Genomic DNA, 15,965 nt, shown 5'->3' on the forward strand with positions numbered 1-15,965 from the left:
AGAAGTTTCTATTCCCCTACTTGAACTCACTTAATACTTATCTTGTTCATTTTTTATTGATTTTACTTATAATAATTTAAGTAATTAATTAACTAATTCAACAAGGTACCATTTATTAGAGTTCAGACTAAAATGAAACAAATTAACATCATATATAACAGCAGTAACAGTAGAGTGTTTTAAAAAGAAATGCTGTCATGGAGACTAATGCCTTCTTCAGTTAAAGTATGATTTAGAAATGTCATGTATATCCTGGTTAATTAATAGTAGCAAGCTCTTAGTACAAATGTCATCATTATTCTGTCTAAAATAAATCAAATAAATAATAAAATAAATATAGTTAATATGAATTATGGCAGGTATCACAGCTACGAGTGCTGTTTGCTCAATCCTGGTATGGTGTGCGTGGATGCAGCTGTGTCTGACAGCTAGTACAAATGTCATTATTCTGTCTAAACATAGTTAATATCAATTATGGCAGGTATCATAGCTTTGAGTGCTCTTTGATCAATCCTGATATGGTGTGCGTGGATGCAGCCATGTCTGGCAGCTAGTCCAAATGTCATTATTATTCTGTTTAAACACAGTTAATATCAATTATGGCAGGTATCATAGCTTCGAGTGCTGTTTGATTAAGCCTGACATAGTGTGTGTGAATGCAGCTGTGCTTAGCAGCTGTTGTATGTTGCTGTTTTCATCTCCAGGAAGCTGTGGGTTGCGACTTGTGATTGAGGTTTACTGATGCTTGTGTATTAGGAAGAGACATTTGGTGTTTTAGCCTGGATCCAGGGGAAGGGGGTGGATAAAACTGTGATTTGGGATATTTTGGTAGAGAATAGTTTGTTTTACATCTACTCAGTGAGAGGTGGGAAAGCTGAAAGAATGTGTTATCTCTTGTGACAGCTTGTTTGGAGGATTTTTTTTTGTTGTTTGTTTGTTTTCTTTTCTTTTTATCTTTGCTCTCTGTTCTTTTCCTGGCTGCTGCCTCACTGAAAGGGAGGGAATTTAGGCTTGAAGTTGCAGTGAAGTGAAGCTTTGCTTCAGGTGCATCGTGAGCCTCTAGTATACAGCCCACAGACACACTAACAGAAACAAATGCTCCCAGGTTGCTATGGTAAGGGAGACAGAGTGATGATAATGTTTAATGGCTCTGTGGAGCCTCCGAGATGATTCTCAGCATAGACGTTTTTGGTTTTAAAATATATAAATAAATAAATAAATATATATATATATATATATATATATATATATATATATATATATATATATATATATATATATATAAAAGGGCTGTTTTAAACCACATGTACACATATTGATGGTCTACCAACACTTAGTTTAGCTCATTAAGTTGATTCTTGATAAAAATAAATGAATAAAAAAAATAATAAGTGCAATTTTATATTTAAAATGTATTTTGGTCCAAAGACATTAAGGACTTACATAAGAGTGGAAGTCTCTGTTATTGTGAAAAACTAAGAGCACTTGGTCTTGTGCAGTACCCTTTGCAGTGGTCTGGGAGGTGGGCTTGCTCAGACATGTTGGGCATATGGGGATAGCTGATTCCAGGAGTGCTTGGGGTTGCCAGGAAGTGAGCGAGAGTCATCAGATTTCCTTTGTGGAAATATCTGTGGGAATGGAAGGTGTGTTGAGTGGTTCTCTGGCAGAGTGTCCACTGCATGGAACAGCCTGGTAAAATGGAACAGGACAAATATTGGTTTGGATATTTTAAGAACAACCTGGAAACACACCACATGAACTAGTAAATGGTATTCTGGTAAAACTGGATGGGCATTGTTTCCCGTGCTTGAAGTACTGATATGTGTGCATGTAAGGATGTAAAACATACTTATAACAAATAAGAAACTAGAAGGGTCTCATAATTTAAAGTCTATGGACTGTATAAACATGCTTGGAAGAAGTTAATAATGAGAATAAGCATTACAGCTTGTGCTCTTTCAAATAACTAAGCAACAGCAAAAAAAAAAAAAAAAAAAACACACACACACACAATAGTTATGTGAGGTATGATTTTAGTAAACCAGGACATAAAATATATAATCATCATATACGATGAAGCAGTCTGCTGAATTTAGATATTAAAGACAGGATTTAATAACATGGGCTTGTGTATAATAACACTACTGTCTTAACTTGTCATTAATGACATACACTACATTGAACATCAAGGGGAAGCATGATGATTTTCTTATATAAGTAAATATGCATAACAAGTCATGTAATTGCTTTAACTTGAATTGTAGTTTTTATAACCCATATTGACCATATATAATGCTTAAGTGGTTACCAAGGTAACTAATGTTTTATACATGACATCAAACTGACAAAGTTGTTCAAGAGAAACAATAGAAGCCTGAACATGAAATGTCACAGACTGTAACAATCACATTCTGAACAAATAGTATTAACTTGACAATAGACACTCAATTTAATAACATGAGCTTGTGTATAATAACACTACTGCTTTAACTTGTCATAAATGACATACACTATATTGAACATCGAGGGGAAGCATGATGATTTTCTCATATAAGTAAATGTGCATAACAAGTCTTATAATTGCTTTAACTTGAATTGTGGTTTTGTAACCCATCTTGACCATACATATTACTTAAGCTGTAACTAATGTTTTATACATGACATCAAACTGACAAAGCTGTTCAAGGGAAACAATAGAAGCCTGAACCAGGAATGTCACAGACTGTAACAATCATATTCTGAACAAATAGTATTAAATTAGCAATAAGCACTCAGTTTAACCTTTGCTGATTATACAAAATAGAATGTTGTCATTTAAATCTAAAAACTTTCAGTATATGCCATAAAATGGCAATTTATGAATATGGAAAGGGAACTTGTAATCATTAATCACAATAAGTGAATTTATTGTTTTTAACCTATAATTTTACTCATTTTATAATAGGAAATGACAGATATGAAAATACTTATGTGTAGGAAATGGGGAGAAGAGGGATGCACTGATAATTAAAATGCACCAACTTTCATCAATGCTCACATAAATCTAACTTGATGCATTAAGTAAGTTAGCAACAAATAAAGTGATTACTTAAATGCTGGCAAACAATGAAATATAACTTCTGATATATCCAGTAAAATACTTTGTATTATAAACATTAGGTATAAATATTATTACCATCTATTTATATTAAGTAATACGTTTTGAAAGACTTCATCAATAAGGGTGAATATGTTAAATAATTGTGTGCTATAATCTTTTACTCAGGTTTTATATATGATACATCCTACTTTACTATGATTGAATTGCTTGTCATCTATCTTTCATGTAAATATTAATTGCTTATACAATAAGTAGACATTTATATTCTATTAGAATTCTGTCTAATCTACAATAGTACTATATCTGTTCAAAATAATATAAATATTGTTTATTCCTATTACAAATATTCTCCATATGATAATTCAATTTATGGAGCTCAGATGTTCTGGATTGTCAAGGTGTGAGTGATAATCTGATGGACTTGGTTTATCCATCAGATTAGAAATGATTTTCATTCCATGGCTAGTGTGGATCTTAGTTTTGTTAACAATTATTAATTTAAATTTATTATTTCACAAAAACATTTTTAGTATACCTGACCAAAGCATTACTTTATTATAAACAGTCAAAAGTATAAACCTGATAATTTCCTTTAAAAGCTCAAACATATACTTTATAGTTATCAGAGGAAAATGTTTAATAGTCACAATAAAAAAAATACATAGTCTAAATAACCTAAGATGGATTTAACTTTATTATCTTTAAATACCAATGGCTTAAACAATCCTAGCAAGAGATCAGATCTACTGAAATATTTAAAACTAAACAAAGCACAAATTGTCTTCCTTCAAGAAACTCATTTCAAAACAAATGACAGTTACAATGGAATCCTAAGGAATATATGATATTGATGCAATCCACTTATAAGACAAAGACAAAAGGGGTAACAATTTTATGGAAAACAAATGTGATTAACCCAGAAATCATTTATAAGTATAAAGATAAAGAAGGCCTTATGGCATTAGTAATAGTTAAATATAATAACAGAATATGGACCCTAGCCAATCTATACTGGTTCCCAGGCATTGGAACAGGAACTGTTAAAAACACTTGGATTTCATTTCCAATAATTATAAAGGCAACTTAATATTAGGAAGAGATTTTAACTGTATATTTGATATTTCTGAAACTACAAATGAAAGACCGCTACGTACATCTGCTGTATCAAAAGCTTTAAATAAGTGGGTAGAAGCATTTCATCTTGTAGATACTTTCACATTCAAAGAAGATAAAGCTTTGTTGTTTTCCCATCAAGATCACAGATTTGATACCCAGACTAGAATAGATAAAATATTTGCTGCCCATGACTTACACTCTAAAATCATTAATTTCTCAATCACTCCCTGTCCCTTTTCAGACCACAGTTCATTTATGCTAAAACTTCAAAATGGCTACAAACCATTAATCTTTAACTCCAGAATTCCAGCATATATAACTAAAATTAAAGAGTTCAAACCCAGGTTATTATCTGAATTACAGTTCTTCTTAGATATTAATTACACCACAGAGATAAATAAAATAATGATATGGGACTCATTAAAAGCTTACATATATGGTAAAAATCCTAACCTGGCCTAAAAACATCAGAGAATGTGATTCTGAATTATTAGATCTACAATCCAAACTTTTGTCAGTAAAAGCTGAAAAAATCAAAATCATTTGGAGATGAAAAAAATAGAAGTATTAAACAATAAATACAACAAAATTCTAACACATAAAACTAGTTTAGCTTTAGAAAAACTAAAATTAATTTCTTGGCCACTTCTCCCAAACATCTACATAATTTATCCACAAGAATCAAAATACAATCAACAGCTAATAATATTAAAAGTATCTTCCATGAAAAGAAAGGGAAAAATGTCTCGGATATAGGTGACATTCTCAATGTCTATAAGAATCACTATATGGAATATTCCCAAAAAGAAAATATACCTAATGATCAATTGAATCTAGATGAAAAATGTTCTAATATAAAAAAAACAGAAAAATTAAAACTAGATCTGCAAGCAACCACATCATACAAAGAAATTACAGATACAATAAAAGTGGGTAAAAATAATAAAGCTCCAAGTATAGGTGGCATAATTATGGAACTATATAAACTTTTTCCTTCAAAGACACTATTACTCTTCCATAAAACTCTATTAGAAATTCAGTCAAAAGCTTTAATATCACCATCTTGGAGCTATTCCTTAATCACACCAATCCTAAAGGAAAAGAAATCCCCAAACCACTGTACCTCATATAGACCTATATCATTATTAAATAATGACTATAAGATATGTATGACAATATTAACTAACAGAATGAAAATATCACTATCGAAAACAATAAATAATGAGCAAACTGGATTCATATATCATAGACACACACATGACAATATTAAAAGGATAATTTCTCTTATAGATTATGTTAATAAAGAAAATAAAGAATTGGCTTAGATATAGAGAAAGCCTTTGATTCCCTAAATTGGGACTATTTATTCAAAATCCTAATGCTATTTGAATTTCCTGCATCCTTTGTTCATCTCCTAAAAAATATATATACAAATAATTTAGCTTATGTTAAGTTAGGTCCTTTTACCTCTGAATCTATACATATAACAAAAGGCACTAAACAAAGATGTCCCATGTCACTAATTATATTTGCTCTGGCTATTGAAATATTGGCAGATTCAATTTGTAACAATATAAAAAGCAAAGGAACAGATGTTTATGAAGAATACAATTCTAAAGTAATGCTATTTGCTGATGACATATTACTAACATTATCTAATACAAAAGAGACATTAGAAGAATTAGATATATTAATTGACAAATTTCACATGACTTCAGGACTCCATTTCAATAAATCAAAATCATTTTTTTTTATTTTTAAATAAAAAAAGAACTACAGACTAAGGGGGATCACATCATAGGGAAACAAGAATCTACCTTAAAATATCTAGGAATTGAGTTATGCAAGGATAATAATAAACTAATCTCAAAAAACTACAATAATATCATCAATACAATCAAAATTTCTGTGGAAAAATGGAACAAAATAATATTAACATTTGAAGATAGACTACAGTTAATAAAAATGGTTTTACTGCCCAAGATCCTATATATAGCCTGGGCAATACAACTGTTACCAGAAAGGAATATAATTAAAGAAATAAATTCATGTCTAATAACATTTTTATGGTTTCCCAAAAGAAACAGAATAGCTTTAATACATCATATCAGACCATGGAAACAGGGAGGATTAAACTTTTTTGATATAGAAACATATATAAAAACATCAATATCTAAAACAATCTCAGATTGGTTAAGTCCAAATTACTCTGCAAATTGGAAAGAATTACTAACTGTAATATCAATAAATGAATTTGATTTACAAAAAAACATTTCAAATAACTGATAAAAACAATTTTCCATGGCACATATTATGTATTAGTATGTATTAGTATGCAATATAACATAACTAAACCCACTAAAATTCATATGATTAATTATTACATTGACTCATTTAGGAAAATGATTAATGCAAATATAGATTTAAAAATCTGGTTTGATCTTTTAACACCATTTATTGTCACAAAGAACTTTCCACATAAAATATATAGAGAAATTATTAATTCCTGGGAAGAGAAAGGATTTGTTTCTTGGCTCCAATGTATCAAAGAACTAAAAGTTTTAGATATGCAAGTAATAAAAACAACATACAAAATTCCACAAGACTGGCTAACTTTACAGAGTATTCTGTCATATTCGCAAGATTTAAGTAGAATAATTAACAATTCTTCATTTAAAGAAATACCTAAATTTACAAAATACTTATATGAAATCTTATATAATGACTTTGACATGGGAAACAGTATTTCAAAATTTTACAAAATATTGATAAACTATAAAACAACACCCAAAACCTCATATTGGAAATATATAACAAAAGGGCACTCAGTACAGTTAACTGAAGATATTAAAACAAATATCTTATTATTGATAAAATGTACATCCTTTACATAATACTGGAAAGTTTTTAATTGGAAATGCTTGCACAGAGCATTTTTAACCCCAGACAGAATCAATAAAATTAGTTCTTCCATAAAAGGAATATGTTGGAGATGTGAGCAACTACACAATGTAGATTGGAACCACATTTTCTTTGATTTTTGTTAAAATTAAGCCATTTTGGAATGGTATTAATAACTTTCTACAAGCTTTATATAATGATTCATTTTATTTAACTAAAGCTCTTGTATTATTAAATGTGAATGAAGGTCCTCATTTGAATAGGTCAAACATGTGTCTAGTATGAACTATACTTGCAATTTCAAGGAAGTGTATAAGAAGAAGATGGAATACAAACACAATACCAATTTTGGAAGACTTCTACAGCCTACTGAAGACCACAGCATTATTTGGAAATTAAAGAACTAAGAATTTATCCAAAGCCATTTATCAACAACCCTTGGGGAAAAGTCTTATTGTTGATTGACACTGTACAATAATTGATCAGACACTCTGATAATGGATTGGACATACTTATAAAGTAACTTTATACATTAAGATCTGTTATAGTGTCAGGCTAATATAAATAGTGTACATAGTTATTTAAGATGTTATGCATAAATGCTATGGAATTCATTCAAATGTATTTGAAAAATAAAAAAAATTGAGAAAAAAGAAGTTGGAAAACAAATGAAAGAATACCAAATATTTACAATCACACCAGAGAAACTATTAGCAGACCTTAGCTGGCTGAAGGTATATAACAAAAATCTCCATCAGGTGAGATAGACATCCTTGACACCTGTTTAATAAAAACAAGTTAAAGTCACAATTTAATGCAATGAAAGTAAACATTGCAGTTATAATTTTTCATATCCCGGAAGTATAACATTTAACATATAACAACTTCAGAAAAGGGTCTTGCAAAGGCTTTCTTGCAAATTTGGCAAAGTATATGTTTAAAATTTGTTGTAAAAGATTGTTATAATTACTACACAGAAGTCATCTGTGCAAAAACTCATTAGCTCTCCATGAATGATTATCTTGTCAAATACACCCTACAGTCTTTTTTACCTGTCTGCAGCACCCTTAGTTTTAGTCTGCAGTCAGTTAACAGTAACCTGTTCTTTACAAAGATGAGTTACACATGAGAATCATTTTCTCTTGTCATCGTGACATTACTAACTAGCATATGTTTACCTGGCCAGATATGCTGCTACTGTTACTATACAGTTCTGGCTATGTGTCTCTTCCTCTTTTCCCTGTTACAGTGAAAATGTGTATATTTTTATGAGGCCAGAAGGCCTATCAAATAATATGTGCTTGTTTTGCTCAGATCAAGATAAGCAAAGGTTTGCATGGGGGAGCAAGAGGCTTTAGAAAGCCTTTTTGTATGAGCTTTTGTGTAACTAAGTTTGACTTTAAAATTACTTTTGGGCTCACAAATATGACTCTCTCCAGAGAGGTTCACCTGCAGCTACATTATGTGTTTGCATCAGTCACATATTTTTTTCTGTGTCATGTCAAAAAAGTAAAACTTTTTTACAAGCAAATGTCAGTTTGTACATTGTGTCATGTATGCATCATCTAATAGGCCTTTGAAAGTGAAATCAGATCATGCCCCTCACTTGTTAAGTATTATGCTTATCTCTGAGATAGTAATGAGACAGAGAAAAAAAGCTATAGTTTTTAGGGCCTCTTTAGCAGGAGAATTTAGAAGTTCACATAAAAGCAACAAATTCACACCCAATAACTAGTCATTTTTAGTTAAGTCTTGGGGAACCCAAGAATGGATTAAGATAAACTGTGTTTTATCAGGATATGCATAAGTAGCTTAGTTAGGCAGAAATGATTTGCTATTTAAAGGCTAAGTTATGACAGTAGGACACTATAGCTATAAAAGATTTTTAAGTGAAAGTGAAGTACGTAGCGGAGTAACTTTAATCATTTTGCCACATGGAATTCCATGCAGCTAATTTGTGGTCTGCCAGTAGGTACACCCTCTAATAAAAATATATTCTTGTATGACTTAATAAGGACAGGTGAGACTACTGGCTTCTAATATAAATACTCTTTCCACACTCTGCAAAAATGTTTTGTTCAGAGTAATCTTTATTGCTAAATATCTATTTTTCCTTGTATTTGGGCAAATCCTAATGACAGTTAAGAATGTCTGTGGTAAAAGTGAATTTAAATGCATTAAGACAGCCTGTATATTAACTATTTGTATTAAATATTATTCCATCTTGTATGTATTTTATCCCTTTTAATATTATTATTAGATTGGTTTGAGCTGAACTAAAGGAAAGCTCCAAAGTTTTACTGTATTGTATTTATAAGTGTCTTAAAAATAAAGATTCAACATTGAAGGAATATCCTGTAACATAGTACAATAAAACCAAATAAAAACTACTAGGTACTTCTACAAAAACTCAGCAAAAATAAAAAAACAAAGTTGTGACATACTGTTTAAATGTTCTACCCCCTCTCATGCATCTTCTGTACACCTAAGTTATAAACCTTCCAAATACACCACTTAAGAACAGTCAGCCGAGATAGAATTAATGCTATATCCTGCTCTCTCAGTCAAATGCTATTACCACTGTCCTTCTATACAATGCTATCCCCCCTCCTATATAATTTTATAACTTACTTCATTTTATTTCTTCAACTCTTTACAAACCCTTATGTACAAAAATGTAAGAACACTAAACTTTTTTATAATGTTTTCCCTTCTACAGTATTAATCCATTTACTTCCTGCAAGACAGACTGTACACATCATTTTTTTTTTTTTTTTTTGCAAAATGTAACTGGTGTTTTTCTGAAAACTATCTGAAATTTACTTTTAATATGATTCTGCTGTGATGGACATTTTCTCCCTGGGCCTTCGCTGAAAATGGGCTCTGCCCAGTTGGACTTTCCCAGTCAACAAAAATAAATAAAGAAGTAAATTGATAATAAAAATAATGACTGCAGTATGTAATAGTTTATTCATCCTGCATGTGCAAGGTACCAAGCATCCTGACTGTCACATTTCCTAAACCCAACCCTCAGGAAAAGACCCTTGCAAGAAATAGTCATAGTGAACTAAATGCTGTTACCAAGTTTTTTTTTCTTCACGAGTCAAGTATTGGCTTGTTCTCAGCAGGTTCCATCTTTTTAGCTGTCCCATCAGATCTGTTCTGCTGAAAAAAAAACAGTACAGAAATTAAGGCATCACGATTAGCATATTATAATTCTTTATCCGTTTCCTATCCTGTCCTTGATAAATTTAACTTGGCACGTATAACTAAGATGGAGGAGTATGACTTAACAATTTAACAAAATTTTTGTAATGCAAATTTAGTATTACTATAAGCCCAAAGAAATGAAAAAAAGTGTATCAATTCTTTCTTGGTGAATTTGTGATTGAAACAAGAGAAGGAATCTGAAAGAGTGATAGAAGATGACACTACTTCTGTATTACAGTTTATATGAGTAATACAGACATAAGTACAGTACATCTAGTGCTTAAGGAATCCTGTTTTAAATATATTGTGTTTAGTGCCTTAGCTCTGTAGTTAAAAACAGTAGGATAGAGTGAAATAACATAGTTCACTGGTATGTATTTTTATCTGTGCACTATACCTCTTATAGTAACCAGGAAAATTTTCTATTACTTCCCTAACGATCTAGAGTCAGTGTTCCCTCTGTCCTTGTATCCTTGTTTAGAAACCAAAACCAGCTCTCAACATTTCCGCATTCACCTGCTTTGTAACTATATGGATTGCATTTGAATATAATTCTTGCTAAAAACTATTTAATATTAACAAGCTGTCCTGACACTCCTGCTTAAGTGGTCTAACTACAGAGGTTTAGGATAAGAGAAATGTAACGCTGCTATATCAGGACCACTTGTTCATGTGTTTGTGTGTGCACTTGTGCATGTAGTTTTCATTTTTCATCATTTCTTATTAGATATTTTATGGATAGGAATAAGTCCTTCTAATATTCCATTTACTTCATCTCATATAGATGATGTTAAAGTATCCTTAGCATCATTATCAGCTACAACAAATGTGGTCAAAATTCTCCAGTCTTTGGCCCTCTGTTTCACTGGCAAAATAAGAGAAGCCACTATGGTGGACTTTTTTCTAGCAATATCTGTATCAGAATAGGATCCAATAGAGTACTTGCTTTAACATCCATCTCTTGGACTTTATTGACTCTGTATGATGATATGACAATATAATCCAGTCTCATACATGGTAAGAGGACATTTAAGCTACTTAATAATAAGACAGTATGTGAGTGTGTATGCTAGAGTGTGCTCAACAATATACTAAGGTTGAAAGTAACTTTGCTACAAATATGCAACATAAATAAGGTCTAAGATAAAGCTTGCTTAAATGTAGAAATAGAGTTTAGTAATATGTGATCAGCATCCATACTAAATTACCATGGCTTGGAAAATAAGGAATCTGCTGAATGGACATTTTTCCCTTACAGACTTAAAAACAGGATGTATGCAAGAGCAAAAATGCAAAATCTGCTTTTAAAGAACAAAGACATGTTTTTCTGCATATAAAAATAACACAGTATGTTTCCTTAAACAACAGGAAATGTTTCTGCATAATGGACACAATGTTTCTTTAAACAACAGGACATGTTTATGACACTGTTACAATCTGTTTCCTTGGCACAAGAACAGATGTTCTTATACAAAAGACAAAAAACAGGATGTTCACACTGTCAGAAAAGCTGGCCTCTTATAAATTCAGCAAAAATTTGACAAGACATTGTTAAACAAGGAAGCTTAAAAATAATATTATCAAGTCAGCATTTGCGTCAGCATCTGCAACAATTAGTACTGTTTCTACAGGATGAGCAATTCTCCAAAATAGAATACCAAGAGGAAATCTATATGTATGCACATGACTAAAATTGCATATAAAGATCTGTATGAATCCAGTTATGTTAGGGGTAGTTGTAGAGACACATTTGTCTCAAGGTAAATGTTATATCACTCACATCATCTCTACTATATGAGAAGTAAAGTGGAACAGTACTTTAAGCTGCAATGTTAGTCTGTTTGGTTTATTATAAAAAGTTATTTGTTACTGCTCTAAGTTGATGCTGCAAAGTATATTCTCTCATCAGTGTATATTCTGCAAGTTTCTGTATGCAACAGATTGTGAATGCAAATATAACCAGACTTTGATTTTAGCAGAATCCAGCCAGCAAGACTAAGTGTCTTAAGAAGACTTCAAATCCATCACAGTAAGCAGCACCATATAGTTTTTCAATGGCAAGCTAGCCTGCATTCGAACACAGAAGGAGTGGTAAGCCCTGCAGAGGGTCACTTCAGTTAAATTGCAGTAACTAACATTTGTACGTATGTGTAAATCCTAAACAGAAGTATTCCAGTTTATGCAGCTTGTAGTAGTAAAGTTTTTTTTAGACGTCTACATCCGGAGTGAGACTGAAGTTCACGTCGCAGTGCCATAACTTCTGTAAGAAAAAGTGGATATCTACTAGCACAGCAGTCCGCTGCCTGATGTGCTTTCCCAGCTTCTTGAGTGACTTTGAAAAATTTCCAGCCATCTGCAACAACAGCCTGATCACCTGTTTTCTTGCTCACTGGTAAGACTTTTTTCTGTGTCACATTTTTTTAGTATGGATGCTATCAGGCAGAATTCTAGCAAATGTAAGCCACGTTTTACTCTTAATGTAGCAGAACAACCAGATAAAATATGGAGTAAACTGCAATGTTGGTATATACAACACATTAGTAAGTGTAAAACCTCGTTAGGGCAAGTTGACATACAGGCATTATGTAAGTGGATTGTAACATTTGATTGGTATTTGCAACAAAAAAATGAAGTATATCATAGTAAATGTTTGTTGTGTGAGTCAAGAGAAACCGCATTTTGTGTAATATGCCATAAAAAAGTCTTGCATGATATTGCTAAAAAATAGCCTGTGCAGACAGATCTGTTCATGATAAAGAATTAATTAAGGGTACACAGTTTTCATTATATCCAGATGTAAAGCAGTTATGTCCTGTCAGTACATTAATCTCTGAATTACAACAGCAGTCAAATCTGTTATTGACAGAGTCCCCTGTAGATCTTGTAACTCTCTTTAAAAATTATGTACAAGCATGGAATGATGCCACGGCTACACATACAGATGAAGACAGAAACAAAGCTTATGATACATTGACAGAAGAATTTAATACATTTTTAAAAGAGAAACAAAGTGAGTTTAAAACGTTCAGAAATGGCATCCAAGATCTCTGTCAAAAGTGCATAGGTGCCCTGCAGTCCACAGAGGAATCCAATAGCAGGTATCACACATCCCTTAAACACTTACAGGTAGAAATAACAGACCTTAAACAGCGTCTGAATGAAAAGGAAGAATAATTAGACGAATTAACAGAGACTAACCTCCAAAATACTATTTTGATATCCCAGCTTAAGGAAGAGTTAAAAAACACAAAACCAGTCCAAATTATAGAACAGAGACAGGGAACCATTACAGATTTATATACACAGTCTAGGTTATTTCAGTGTTTACCACAGTGGAATGATAAAAAAGGCATATTTTATAACATGCTTACATTTGAAGAATGGGTGGCATATACAGCAGGGCCTGATATATGGACAGATGCATTACTTAGATGTTTCTGGATTTTCATTCCCAAATGTTTTAAAACTTTCATTCAATTAAAACAAGATGATTATCAGTTAAACACTAAAGTAGGATGTATGACAGCCATTTTAATGGCATTTACACAAGGGCAGCATCTCACAGCCAAATTATTAGATAATTTTAAAATTACTATCACAGATAAATTAATGGAACAAAGTGAACATTTTAGACTTGCATTTCAAATCATATATCAAAAAACAGACAGAGACATGGGAAAAAAGAGACATACAAAAACAGTTATACATTGCTTCTTAGAACAAGTCAAAGGGGTTCCAGAGGATATTAAATGTATCTACGAAGACAATTCTGATATCCTCACTGATTTGGTACAAAAACTAATGGGGGGACGGACTATGGCCGATGATGGGACATTATACTTGCACCATATCTTTGCATTTGAAGATAATAGTGAGCCATTTGAAGTAATTGTTGAGGTAAAAAACAGGGGAAAACAAAGGTGGTGTGACCAACCACAAGCAGAAAGAGATGTGTTAGCACCACCAGCTCCTGCCTCTATGTCTGTAGTACCAGGATCAAGCACAGGTAATGAGCAAAAGGCACCAGCATGCTTTTTTTGTAAAAAAATAGGACACATTAAGCAAAATTGTGATCATTACAAAGCCTGGCACAAAAATAAGGAAGAACAGGGGGTGTTTCCAAAAAGAGAGCAAACAAATTTACAAGAAAAGTCAGAAAAGCAGGATGCATGATTATGTACAAAAACCTTACAATATTGGTAAAAACAGCTATAAGAGCCACCAATATACAGGAAAAGGGAAAGTATGCCCCTTAGATTTTCAAACAGTTTCACCTGTAAATCCGAAGCATTTGCTAGAACAGGCAGAAGGAATAGCTAGGCAACAGTTAAAAAAAGAGATTGAAAAACCTAAATATGTAGATCATTCAGACACAGAGGAAGATGATAAGTAAAAACATGAGGTGTGTCATACTACATTTGATAATAAAGGAGAGGATGAGTGGATTTCCTTACAATAGGGATGTGCCCCCCCCACTCTGGTATCTTTCCTGACTACCTTTAAAAAGGGTCGAGATGGACGACCACTGATTGATATTTGGGTAGAGGGGTCACTGTGGAAAAATGTCTTAACAGACACAGGAGCAGCAGTATTTGTCACAAACAGACAGTTACCAGCAAATCCTATAAAAAAAGTTTGCATTTCAGCATTTAATGGCACAGGATGCTATGCAGTGAGTAGCCAAAATGTGGACATAAAGTTTAGTCAAGAGGGACAGATATGGAAGGGTGCATTTTTAATGCATCCATCTTGCACAAATACCATTATTGGTATGAACATTCTAGGGTCTTTAGGCATAGTAATTGATTTACATAATGAAATTCTGTGGATGGGAGACAAACAACAAAGAGAGGAAGAGCAAAATACAGGTTGCTATGCAATCTCTCTACCTGAAAAACCTACAGGCTATGTAAATACAGACAGAAATTCCTAAATCTGTGGTCCAAGGGTCCCAGTGATTGTGGGAAACTAGAAAGCCCAGTAGGATAGGAAGTGATCAGGACTATATACCACCTTTTCAAAAACAATATCCTATTCCTAGGGAAGCAGAAGAACATATGGAAAATGTATTGCAGAATGGGAAAAAGAAGGGATTATACAAAAGGGCAACAGTCCTACAAATTCACCAATCTGGCCAGTTAAGAAAAAAGATGGTAGTTATCATCTTGTTATTGATTTACGGAAGGTTAATTAATATACTACTCCTGGAGCACATTTGATTCCAGGAGTCCCAGAGTTGGCTGCACATATTAAGCCACAAAGTAAGTGGCTTACAGTAATAGATTTAGCAAATGGCTTTTTTGTAGTACCACTCAGGAAAAAAGATTGGCCACAATTTGCCTTTACATTTAAAAACCAGCAATATGTCATGACAAGTTTACCAGAAGGGTTTCAAAACAGTCCAGTTATTTTTCATCAGACAGTAGGATCCATTCTACAACATTTGGAAAAGGATGATTCAGTAATACATTACAGTGACAATATTTTAATTCAGTCAGAAACAGTAGAGGAGCATGTACGGCTTCTTAAGAGAGTTTTTCATACTATACAACAGCAAGCAGGGTTTAAGGTTAAAAGTGAAAAAATTCAGTTTATGACACAAAAAGTTAAGTTTCTAGGTACTATTATAAAACCAACA

The sequence above is a fragment of the Protopterus annectens genome, chromosome 5.part0, assembly GCF_019279795.1.
Source record: "Protopterus annectens isolate FY-2018-M chromosome 5.part0, PAN1.0, whole genome shotgun sequence".
NCBI classification, from domain to species: Eukaryota; Metazoa; Chordata; order Ceratodontiformes; family Protopteridae; genus Protopterus; species Protopterus annectens.